This window comes from Chinchilla lanigera, unplaced genomic scaffold (assembly GCF_000276665.1).
Source record: "Chinchilla lanigera isolate Chin_1 unplaced genomic scaffold, ChiLan1.0 scaffold00015, whole genome shotgun sequence".
Lineage (NCBI taxonomy): Eukaryota > Metazoa > Chordata > Mammalia > Rodentia > Chinchillidae > Chinchilla > Chinchilla lanigera.
In genome coordinates this window covers 28697783-28711114 of record NW_004955416.1, presented here as the reverse complement: position 1 = coordinate 28711114, position 13332 = coordinate 28697783, and the positions used below count along the sequence as shown (strand labels likewise).

The window sequence follows — 13332 nt, the reverse complement described above, 5'->3', positions numbered from 1 at the left end:
TCTGTGCTTGGTGGGAACTAGAGTTTGCAGATAAGAACCCAGATCCCTGAGGGATGGGGTGGCTAAGCCCCTCCCGGGGCTCCCTAGGGAACCCATGCATCAGTGAAACTGTGGAAGGAGGAGGTGGGAGGTTAATTTAGCTCTTTAAGTATTCTTTATGTCTTTACTAATCTCAGTCAAAGCAGAGTTTCCAGAATGATCTAGATATATGCACCCCAAAGGGCTAAGCTATCTGCCCTGAAATCAGAAAACGCTCTAAATGGCAATGTGATATTTGTTTATTTGTACTACCAAAAAACCACTGGAGAAAACGCCTTATCTGGAAAAACAATTTGAACTTTCACTCACCTCCCCAAATCTAAATGGATATCTAATACCTATTTTCCTGCAAAACAATAGCAGGCAGCAGAGTCAAAGCCTTTTATGCTAAGAAATGTTATAGAAATGGAGAAGAAATAAACACAGCCTTATTTTCTACGTACACGCTTGCCTTTAACATCAAAGTGTGTTTATATTTTTAAACACTTAAGTGGAAAGAGTTCCCTCCACCCAAGCCCATTGCTACAATACCTGAACCTGTGCCAGTGTTTGGACAATCGCTAGGAAGTCCTCAACACAGCCCTGTTTTCGAGCACTTTCACCACTCCCTTAACCTTCCCATTTTTAAAATGTTTTCTGCTCTCCTGCACTTTTACATTTTAAACACCGCTGATATGAAGGGGTGGGGCCAGGGATATAGCTCAGTGGCACAAGCGCCTGCCTGGCAAGTGCAAGGTCCTGAGTTCAATAGCTGGTACCAAAAAAAAAAAAAAAAAAGTGTATATGAAGGGGTGCATTTTAACTAAATCCAGTGGTTGAGACCACTTACTACCTGAATGTGAATGATTCCGTAACACTTCTAAAGTTGAAAATAATTATATTTGTGGTACAGCTCTAGCAACTCTGCTAATGATGCTTGTGACTAAGGATGCACTCACAAATACGTTAGTATAACTGCTGATATGCATAGTGGCTAACATCAACCTCTTTTTCTGATAATGCCAAACATAGGAGAACTGTCAGCTCCTCTCCCCTTAATAACATAACAGGGAGGTCCCAAGTTAGACATGGGTTATAAATCATCAATTACATGGCACAGGGTAAACCAAAAGAGGGTAAGAGATTACCTGAGGTGCAGTTAATGTGCTGTGAGCCCTGACCGGGTGAGGATGGCATATACCTGCAGGTAACACGGACATGTGAAATCATGGGCTCCTTGTGCTGGTCACTAGCTGGCCCTTTGGATAGCTTGTCTGCTTTCAGAGCATGGGAGGCGGTAAACTGTGCATGATGACCTTCAGGAGAGCGAAGCAATGAAGACTACGGCGAAGGTCAGATTACACTCTCCATCCATGTTGCATTTACCTGCAGTGCTGTCTGTCCTGGAACCCACTCATACACAGCCAACCCAGCAGTGCCTACTGCCACTGCAAGGCTGTCTCAGTGCCTCGAGCGCAGAGCTGGCATAGAGCACACCCATCTGCTCAGTGTCACCAAGTGAACTCCAAACCCCATACACTGACGGAGCTGTGTTTCAGATTCTATCCTGTCTCGAGGACCAGGCAGGGCATGCAGGAACCCATGGGTAAATTTAGCTGAGGAAGGAAGAGCCAGAAAAGGAAAATGAGGGAAGTTCAGTCTCATTATTAAAGTAAACCTCGTAACTATTTTGGTTAACCGTGCCTCCATCCGTCGTCAAATAAGAATCAAGCCTTGAGAATGGAGAATCCAGTAGGCTCAATGCCAGGAGCGACAGGGAAGGAAAAAAGGTAAGGCATAGTTGGGATTTTTGAGGAGATTGCAGTCTAATGAGGAGAAAGATAAGGGTCTTAGTTTGCTGGAGCTGCTGTCACAGGATACTATAGACTGGTGGTTTAAACAACAGACATTTACTTCTCATAGATCTGGAGGCTGTGAAGTCCAGGACCGAGGCTCTAGCAAATGTACTGTGTGGTGAGGAACTGCCTCCTGGTTTTATGATCGCCTGCTTGCTGTATCCTCCCATGGTGGAGAGAAAAAGGTTTGGGCCCGTCTTCCTCTGCAAAGGGCAGTAATTCCACTCTTGAGGGCTGGACTCTCAGATGACGCAATCCCCTTCCCAATACCCCGCCAGCTAATACCATCGTACTGGGGCTGAGGATTTCAATGTATGAATTTTGAATGCAAACAGGCAGTCAAAACAAGCACAGAACTGTTTAGTTTTGAATTAAGTATTAGGTTGAAGTGTACAAGATTACAGTCTCTGCAGTGAACACAGCACTGCAGGAACAAGCACGATGGAACATTCCAGGAGGCAATGGGACTGCTCAGTATCGTGACTGCGGTGGTGATTCGATATGGCAGGCAAAGCCGTCAGAACTGGCTGCCAGAAAAGAGTGACTTTACTGCATGCAACTTACAGAATACCTTTTAAAAGCAGCTGCATATCAATCATTTCATGTGGTTCGACCTAATAGATGCTCTATCCCAGGGAGACAGTTCTGCACAACTGCAGGAAGCAGAGATGAGCAAGAGACAAGTGACAGTCTCATGAATGACAGTCTTTTCATTAGAGCCTGGAAAAAATTAAGATGCTTTCTACAGACAGCACAAAGGAGGGCGAGGAGGTAAGCATTTCTACAAGAGCAGCACAAGCAGGTGAAGAGTTCTGTCAACTCTTGTTATACATTAAGAAAAAGTGTCAGGACTGGGGATTTAGTTCAGTGGCAAAGCACCTGCCTGGCAAGCACAAGGTCATGAGTTCCATTCCTGGTACTAAAAAAAAAAAAAAAAAAGAAAAAGAAAAAGCATCAGGCAGTAGAAGCCCATGCAGATAGGGAGGGAAAAAAGGTAATGGAAATAGAATTAAAAAGTCTTAAAAGACCGGGTTACACAAACTGGAATTTATTCTAGAGTCAATGGAAAGTCTGGAAAGAGTTTAAACAGAGGAGTGGTGTAATTAAATCATCTTGGAAAGATAATCTTAATAAAAAATATGGAAGAGATTTACTTGTGGGAGATACTGGAGGTGGGACTATGACTCTGATGAAGGTTTTATGACGGAGGCCTATGATTCTCTTTGAAACACCATGCATGCAGGTGTGAACATGCATTCACACATATGCATTTGTTCTAGAAGAGGGCTTACGATGCTCATCAGATGAAGCCTCCTGTGAAGGAGTTCACAGCCCCCACAGGGGTAAGAGCTATAGAGTCAATGTTCAAGTGCATACAGAGGGGACAGATCCAGTAACCATGCAGTGAACAGAATAAATTCATGAGGCAGTTTATTAAAAATGCCTTCCCGGTCTTGCAGTTAACTAGAGAATAAGAGTAGGAAGAGGAGGATCCAAACATCTTTGCAAAAACGGTCACAAAATTTCAAGCCTGGCGACCCTGGAAGCGTTGAGGAGAGGAATGAGGGAGAGAGGGAAGGGGGTAGCATTACACTCAGAAGAAAAAAAATGATTTCACTTCAAAGAACTGAATATTTAACCTCTGCACTTGTGTCACTCTTAGCTGAGGATTTTCTTCTATTTTTATGGGCCAAAGTATTTCTGGCTAAAGACAGAGATAAGATGAACTACAAAGGACCCTGCTTGCATATAAAAATAAAAAGCAGATGAGAAAACAATCTTCAAAGCTTTTCTCACAGTGATTTTTCTCTGTGGATTAACCCTGCTTTCCATATTCTCAGGGCATTAAGAAACCTCAGGGAGACGTATCTGCCTCATCACACAAGGGAATTTAACAGATAAGGAAAAGTAAAGAAAGCTCAAAACAGCAAGCCAAAGTATTCATTTTTAAGTAAAAAGTATTTCACATACTTAATGTTTTTTACAAATCAGGAATTTGACTCAGCAGCGCGGATTCGCCCTTGGATGAACAGTTTCTTCTTCTGTGTCTTCCTGCATCGTGGGAGAAATTCACACTTCTTTAAGGAACATTTACTAGGCAGAGGTTTTTGCTTAAGGTTCTTGGTTTTTTCTTGTTTTCTTTGCATCCTAACCTCCAAAGTGAAAACAGTGACCAACACCCAGCAGGTGCTCAAAGTTGGGCCCACAACAAAGGAAGTGCAATATCTCTTAACGTTTTAATCTCTCTATGTAAAAAACATTTCTGTAGATTTAAAAATCATTACTACTTGCTTTTTATTATGTAAGTGAGGCATGACGGAGCTCCAGTCTTGAAATAACCCAAGATGCACGCATTCCATTACAAGGACCAGCATAAGGGCCCAAGGATCACGGGACCGAAATGCCCATGCATGTTAGGAATGCGGATTCCTGGGTCCTGCGCAGGCTCATTCCATCAGAGGCACCGCAGTAGGGTAAAAGTCTGTTCTTTAATACCCTCCCCACATGATTTTTGCCCACACCAAAGTTTAAAAGCCACTGGTTTGGAAAAAGTAGTAGGGACAGAAAAAGATAAGGATTACAAAAGGACAAAAAGGACACAGGAAGATGGTGGGGAAAACTGGTCCTCCAGGTTTGCTTTCAACAGGAGGGACGGAAAGTTATCTTGCACAGGGCATCTCTGACCACCGCAGACACACTGCCTTCAAGCAGTGTGTCTGGGAGCACCTCAGGGGCATGGGCCAGCTGGAAAGGGCAGGGCCGAGTTTATGAGGAACTTCATCTGTGCCGGGAACCACGCATTCAAACTGGGAAAGCGCAGCCTGGCACTCTCACTCAACGAGTGGGTCTCAAACTTCACCCTGCAGTTAAATCCCTTGGAAGCCAGATCTACCCCAAGAGCTTCTGATGCAGCAGTTCTGGCGTGACAGAAATTCCGTTTCTAACAAGCCCGCCACTGCTGCTGCCTGGGGCTCAGACTGGCCCTCTGATGACCGCTGTTCCCCTTGTTATGCCTCTGCTGAAGTCTCCCCTTTACCACCAGCCAGCTAGCTTAACAGGCACTCCCTTCTTTTCTTGGCACAGGCGAAGGAAAACATATAGGTCTAAAGCCCTGAGAGCCACCGCGGGGGGCAAGCCAGCAGTGTCCTGAAGTAAGGCTATAACTAGAGAGACAGACAGGCCGGAAGGACAGGAGGTAGGCTGGAGAGAGAGAAGGCCATGAGAGCAGAGAGAAAAATCAGGAGTTCTAGAAGCACAGAATGTTCCAGGGAGTTGCACGCTTTCTCCCCTGGAGTCTCTGGACTTCCTGAAAGTGGATAAAAATGCTGTGGGCCTAAGTGCATTTTCTGCCCCTGCCACCTAGAGAGAGTTCCTAACTTTCCTTAGACTCCCAAGGCTCTGTGACTTCAAACCATCTGTGCTCCCAGTTTTGAACAATACTTTCCCAGCCCAGGGTAAAGCAGGTGGCAGAACTGACCGGCTGCCATAGCCACCAAGCTGTGCAGACGCCTGCTCTTGTTCTGGGGCTTCCCAGTGAGGGCTGTCCAGAAGTAGAGGGCTTCTGGGGCCCTGGGGCTGCAGGTCCTTTGGAGTCTCCAAGTGAACTGCGGTGGCCATCTATGTTTTTAAAAGGTTCACCTACTCAGGTCCTCATGTCCTTGAAGATGCACGGGATGCTATGTGCAGACCTTCCCCAGTCGCTCCGCCCGCAGGCTGACCCACTCTCAGAGGCCCTGGGACTCAAACAGCTGCACCACCCAGGAGGCAGCAGAGGACAGGGGGTTTTTCCAACAGCCTGTATTCATAGCCTGCCTCAATGTGGATGCCAGACTACAAGGCCAAGAGGGGCTCCAGCTTGCCCTAACCAAAAGGTAAGGCTCAGTCACAGGCAGCTGTCCCCGCAGGAGGGAGGCCAGGGAAGGTGGTTCCAGGGAGAAGGCTGTCACTTAGCATTGAGAGTGCTGAAAAGGGGACCTTCAGGAAGAGCATCCAGGCTTCCTGAATGCTCCTATCTCAACTAACACAGCAGAGCATTCTCACCTGAATTCTACACACACAGTACCATCAGACCAAGTGTTACTCTCCACCACCTCCCAGGGCCCAGCTCCCCAGCTGAGGACACAGCATGCTCAGGGACACACACACACACACACACACACACACACACACAGAGCTCTTGCCAATAGTCAGTTGTACTGTTCCATTTGTACTTGCTGTTGTAATTGACAAATGAATGCAGAAAGAATTATTGCTCAATGAAGCCTTGGAAATGCTTCACATAGGCAAGCTGCCTCCCTGCATCCTGAAAAAAACCAACTGCCAACTGAGGTGTGGATGAGACTAACGATAAAAAGGAAGAAGGGAGGGGCTGGGGATTTAGCTCAGCGGCATAGTGCCTGCCTGGCAAGCGCAAGGTCGTGAGTTCGATTTCCAGTACTGGAAAAAAAACAGAAAAAAAAACAGGAAGAAGGGAAATTGGCAAAAATAAAAAGCCTTCCACCAGGCCATTCATGTTCTTCAGATTTTCCACTTTAAAAACCCCAACTATGAGATAGCTGAGATCGTGGGAGAATCAAGATCGAAGCCATCCATATTCAAAGAAACGGACTGGGGCATTTGTCAAAGAATTGGTGAATCCATAGGTGTTTATGCATGCTTGCCAAAAATAAAATGTTTAAGGAGCGTAGGGGCTGTTCTTATACAACTTCTCAGCTATTTTGCAATCCATTGGCCAACTGTCACAGGAATGAATGGAAAAATCCTGGCAGTTCTCCAATTCCTTTGCTACTTGAACTAGACTAAAACTGACATCAGCCACCCTGGCCCACCTCATGCTGTCCCACCTCATGCTGTCCCACCAGCTGCACTCGCTTTCAACTGGAAAATCATTGGCTCTGGTGCTGGGCTACATACCAAGATGATTCCCCAACCAGTTTCATTACTGTGATTTGGATTTAGCTTACTCATTAAAAATGATTTTATATTAATTTTTTTGAGACAGGGTCTCTATGCAGTTCAGGTTGGCCTTGGACACACTGTGTAGCTCAGGCTGGCCTGGAACTCCCAGTGATCCTCTAGTCTCTGGAGTGCTGGGATTATAGGTGTGTGCTACCATGCCCAGCTTACATTAAGTTGTAAACCTTGCACACCACCCAATCTTCCTTTAACTGGCCCAATAAGATTTCCTAAGGCCCAGAAAAGAATACTGAGGCTGAATCATTATTTTTTTGGTACTAGGAATCGAACTCAGGACCTTGCACTTGCTAGGCAGGTGCTTATGCCACTGAGCTATATATATTTCCAGCCCTGAATCAATATTTAAAGTGCAATATAGCAAAGCACTTGCTAGTATCTGTGATTATGTGCATTCCAGTTGCAGAATTATAAATATTAATGATATTTTTTAAAAAACTTTTAAGGTTAATTTTTCAATGCAAAGAGAGTAGTTACTTTCTTTGTTTAAACTTATTCCAATTGAAGATACTCTATAGTAATTATGACATTCAATTTAGGACTATTGAAATTAGGGTCAATAAGAAAACTATCACTTTTTCAAAAATTTATTCAGTTGGAGCTGTCGTCCTCCTTTAAATCCTTGTTATACATAGATTACTAGTGGATTTCAGCTCTATTCAGTAACTCTTTATTCATAATGCTTAAAACATCAATATGTTATTGTTTAGTATATCTCTAAGGTCCCAGAAGCACCATGGAATGCTCCAGATTGGTATTTGGTCTTCACACACATAACACCTGGGGAAACAGAATTGGATTTCCTGAATGGGCGTTGAGCTCTCTTACATGTAATCCACTGGAGGCCGACTAACTTTGTCTCTAATTAAAAAAGGAAAAAATGGTACTATTATAACTGCACTTACTTCCCATGATAGGCAACCTAAAGGGAAATCACTGGAGCCCCGTTTTGAATTTAAAAGGCCTACACAAATGAGGTTACACAAACGAGGTTTACCTAAATCGTGGCCATTTTTCTCTAGTCTGACTACTCCGCTCCTACCCATCTGAGCCACGAATGCTGTGATGTACGGTATCCATTCAAAGATGGGATTCTTACAACCCGAGATTTCATAACACAAGGCACCTGTTCACATAAGGTCATCACAAATGAGATTTAAAACCAAGTTGTAATTAATTTGATTGTGTCATGATACATGATCACACCAAACACCTGGGCCAGAACATTACAAAACAGTAAATTATAACATCAGGCAACCATTGCCTTACAAGCCTTCCTCTTAAGAAACAATTTGATCTGCTATGATACATACACACACACACACACGCACACACACACACTTTGTTGGCATATTTGTGGTTTAAATTTAGTCAAATTAGCATTAATTTCTTTTGACAACTCTGGAAATACTTTTCAATCCTTTCTGGAAAATTAACGGAAACAGAAGCGACTTCAATTTGCTCTCACAAGGCTGGGGACGCGGCGCAGGGGTGCAGCGCTTCCTCAGCATCTGTGAGGTTGTAGGTTTGATTCCCCAGTACCAGAGAAAATAAAAACAAAATTAGTCCTACAAAGGCTCTTGTCGCTTTCTGTTTTCCTTTTTAAGAAATGGCTCCTGCTATCAGGATGTGGAGCTACGCTGGCTCAGCCGTGAACAGCAGCGTGGGGGACGCGTCCGCAGTTCCCGGCTCCACACTGGCTCCACTGCTTGATCACAGCTCCCAGGTGAGGCTGCACTGATGTGGGTAATAAGAGAGACCGAAAAGCTGGCTGAAATAAGCATTTGGAATTTCCATTTGCATGTGAGTAGATTAAAAAGATGAAAGTGATGTGCCCATAATTATATGATCACTACTATTAAAAAATGTGTGTGCCAACTTCTAATTACAAAGAGGATAGCATATACATGTTATCGCATCTCTTCCTTGAATCCCTGCCAAACTAAAAAATAAATAAATAAACATATAAAGCCAGAAGGGAAAAAGATCCAGATGAATGGGAGGTTGTAACACCGTCTAGAAGATGGAAAATGAGCACAGGCGTGGCAGCCAGATGAGAAGCAGCAGTCTATCAAGGAACACCACCAGCAGATGAATTCATTCGGAGCCCCAGGCTGCAGGCCACAAAGGCAGAGTGGGGTGGGTGCAGGCCTGGGAACAGGCAGGGCCTGTGTGTCTTAGAGGGAATGCCTGGACCCCCAGGCCGTCCCCCCAGGGCCCTCAGGATCCCCAGGTCCTGCACAAAAGCTTTCCCACAGAAAGAGCCAGCTCGCCCGGGAGCTTCCAGTGTGCTTGCTAGTGACGCTTTCCTTCTTTCTTTTTTAACTGTGGTAAAATACACACAACGTAAAATTTACCATCTTAAGCACTTCTAAGTGTACAGTTCCTGTTTCGTACACTCACACCGTGCAACCATTGCCATTATTCAGCCAAAGAAGTCTTTTCAGGTTCCCAAGCTAAAACTGTTCCCATTCATCACTAGCTCCCCACGCCTCCTTCCTCCAAGGGAGCCCCACACTCCTGTGTCTGTGAATGTGACCAATCGAGGTCCCTCATAGAAGTGGAATCATACAGTATTTGTCCTTTGTGACTGACATTTTTCACTCAGTATAATTTCCTCAAGTTTCATCCACACCGCAGCATACATCGGAGTTCACTTCCTTGTAAAAGCTGGATGATACTCTACTGCATGAATGGACCACATTGTGTTTATTCATTCACCCATCAGTGAATACTTGGGCCACTTCCACCTGCTGGCTTCCGCGAATGATGCTGCTATGAGCCTGCATGTGCAAAGAGCTTGGTGTTCCTGCTTCACAGTGACTCATTCCTACATACAGATAACTGAGGGCCAGAGAAAGCTGGAAAACGTCCCAACATGACAGACAGAAGCCAGTACACGTAAGGAGAGAGAGCTCTTGAACATTAAAACTAAAATAGTTCAAGTAAAAAATATTAGAAGCGTTGAAAGTGAAACCACAGGGCTCTTCCAGCAAGTAATATAAAATGAAAGGTCAAACACAGAGAAGATAAGAATCGATGCAGATGATCCAACATCAAAACAACAGGATTGGCCGGGCGTGGCGGCGCACGCCTGTAATCCCAGCACTCCGGAGGCTGAGGCAGGATGATCCTTGAGTTCAAAACCAGCCAGGGCTACAAAGTGAGCTCAAGGCGAGCCTGAATTGCACAGTGAGACCCTGGCTCAAAAAGAAAAATAAAATAAAAAAAACAGGATTTCCCATGAGAAGGGAAACAAAGTATTTAATCAAAGAAACAACGGAAGAGGGAAGTCAGAAGATGTTTCCTCAAAACTGGAAGAAATCAGTGTACCAATCAAACCCCTTCTGAGAGCCCAGCAGAGACGAAAACATAACATAGGTAACACATCATGTGAAATTTTCCCACATAAAGAATAAACAGCGGACACTGAGAACCTGCAGGACAAAAGTCAGGTTGTATAAAGGTTTGGGAAAAAGAACATTATCAGTCGCAACAGCAATACCGGCGACCAGACAGAACAATGCTTTTCAAATTCAGAGCAAGTGGGCTGGGGATTTAGCTCAGCAGCACAGCGCCTGCCTGGCAAGCACAAGGTCGTGAGTTCGATTCCCAGTACCGGAAAAAAATCAGAAAAGTAAACAAACAATCAAATTCAGAGCAAAATAATTTTTAAGCTTGAACTCGAAATTTAAGCACAACAATCAAAAAGGAGGCAAACGGGCCTCCCCACCAGGGGAGAACAGCTAAGTCTCGGAAGAGTCGAAGCAGGTCAGCGGGGGACAGAGGGTTCCAGCCCAGCCTTCCAGTCCGTGGCTTTGTTTCAGAGTCACTCACTGCACAGTGCGTACTGATGTCTACTGTGTGCCGCGACTGTTCTGTCCCAGTGCTGGTGACACACAGTAAACCAGAGTTCCTGCCTTCCTAGTGTTTTTATTCTACGGAAAGGGGGACAACAGACAAATACTTCTCCTTAGGGAAAGTGCTACGAGCAAGTAAGCAGGGTAAGAAGGGGACAGACTGTGACTGTGGGGCCCTAGCTTAGGGTGCAGGGGACCCTGGAGATCCAGAGCAGAGAGGCAGGAACCTGGGAGGGGCTGGGGGCAGCAATTCAGCAGCAGGACTTCGGGACCAGGCCACCCTCGCTCAGCTTCCGCTCTATCTAGATAAGTCTTCCGGGAGGACAAGATTTTCCTTGTGTTCTCATCCTTCTCCTTTCTTCTGCACCCTCCGGGAACTAAGTCCACCTGGAGCCCAGCAGCAGAGCGAAGCAGCCCCGTTACCCTGTGGCTCAGGCGGTCAGGCTGGTCCTCCTTCCCTCCTCTGTGGTACGGAGACTACACAAGCGTTGGCATGGGAGATGAGACCCAGGCATAACGTTTTACACTTGCCTTGCTCTTTATGTGGACTTTAAAGTGCAGAACATCTTACCATCTTCACTTACAGACGGAAAAATGGATGCGCTGCTAGGCGAGGAGTGTGCCCAGGGTCACAGATCACATTAGCTGCAGTGCAAACTCTAACTTGGGTCTGCCTCACAGGCCAATGCTAGGTCAAACGCAAACATAAAAATGTTTTTTGCCCTATTATATTTTCCCCATATACACAGAAATAAATCTCAAGTTGAGAGTGGTCCGTGAGAACAAAGACTCTTTTTAGCATTTAGTAAAATATGAGGCTACTTATAATAAAATATAAGGCTACGGTCCTTTCTAGGCAAGGTAAGAGACAGGCACCAGAGGTTGGTTAGATTTAACCTCAGATTAGTACAACTATACTCCTGGCAAAGAAATGCAAACTAGCCCGGTGTGCTGGTGCACGCCTGTAATCCCAGCACTCGGGAGACTGAGGCAGGGGGATCGTTGTGAGTTCGAGACCAGCCTGAGCTACAAAGTGAGCTCAAGGCCAGCCTGAGCTGCATAGTGAGACCCTGTCTCAAAAAGACAAAAAACAAACCAAAACAACAACAACAAAAAACAAATGCAAACTAAAGGATGGAATCAATTTTGCCTAGAAGAAGAAAGGTGCTTCAGGGGTTAACCTGCTGGAATTAGCTCATTTCTTCCAGAATATACCACCCTGGCCTCCCCTTCCAAGTGTGACACTCTCCTGTGCTGTCTTGGCCCTGCAGCTCTGTTCGCTTTGTCCTGGGAGCAAGGGAATGTTTGTGTTCGCCAGGCAGGTTCATGCGGAGGTGCAGGCTGAGAGGTGTGGCGCTGCGTGCCAGAGCTGGGAGTCAGCAGCCACAGCCCGGCTGCTCCTGCTGAACAAGGAGCTCTAGGGTGGCCCCGTCTCCGTCTGGGTCTGGCCGAGCTCCCAAAGCTGATTCAAAAATTGAGTCATCATTTGCAATCTGAAGTCAGGCAACTGGGAAGCCGGACTTCAAGCACTGCATTTCTATGGTATCTAACCCCTTAAAAATCACCCTGCATGTAATCCTCGAAACCGCTCCACAAGAGAAGCACACTTCCATCTGAAATTCACTTCGAAGGTGTCATAAGGGAAAGATGGACAACAGATAGACAGACAGATATGTGAAAGACACAAAGTAAAATGACAAAGGGAGAACCCAGGTACGAGCACTTATTGTAAAACCCACTCGGTTGTGTTGTGGCTTTGAACAGTTCCTAATAAACTGGGGCAGGCAGCAGGGAGGGACTCTCCCTTCCTCTGGGATGATCAGACGATCGCAATGTCCTCAGTGAATGATTCACTCAACAGCCCAGCCTCAGGCTTCCCGACTCTGCCCACCGACCTCCCCTCACCACGCAGCCTTCCCCAACAGTGCTGCTATAAAGTTAAAGCCACTGCCTCCTGACGCCAAATTCTCTTCACTGCCGCTCATACCCCATAAGCGCTTCCACATCAGACGGACGTCTAATGTCGAAATCGCCCCTTTCTCCCTGACTTCTGCTTCTTCTCTACACCCCTTGGGCGGCATCAAACAGCTCCACTCTCTCCTCAGCCCCCTCAGCACTTCCCACACCTGCCAACACTGTTAGGGACTCGGACACAGGGGCAAGGACAACGTCACAGCCCCTGCCTGAGGGAGCCTGTCTGGATGTGAGAGGCCGGCTCCCCGGGGACCTGCATAGGGTCAGAAGACAGAGACCTGTGGATGGGGCTGCCCCCGGGGCTCCCTCTCCACTGCCCACTGCACCTCTTTCCTGGGCTGAGGTAATGCTCACACAGAATAAAATCAACAATAACTCCACGGTATCACCCAACACTTAGTCCATAATCAAGATTTCCTGATTGTCTGAAACATGTGTTCAGGCTGAATGTCTATCACCTTTGGTTGTGATACAGGACCTCCTTGTTTAGGGCAACCAAGACTGAAGATTGAAGGCCTCTCATGTCTGCTTCCTCTGTACTGTACTCCCTCCAAGGTTTCCCATTTGCTTAAGAGCCTGTTCTTCTGTCTCTTGCATTTCACTAGGCCCTGATAGTCCGTTTAGGTATGCGAAGGCACCCGGCTCTGCTT

At 46.0% G+C, this 13332-nt stretch overlaps 1 protein-coding gene across 5 annotated transcripts in view; it reads right to left on the bottom strand.

Annotated features, from left to right (window-relative positions):
* The window catches only part of Tjp1 (tight junction protein 1), a 228911-nt gene that overhangs the window by 158603 nt on the left and 56976 nt on the right, over positions 1-13332 (bottom strand). The gene's annotated exons all lie outside the window — the stretch shown is intronic.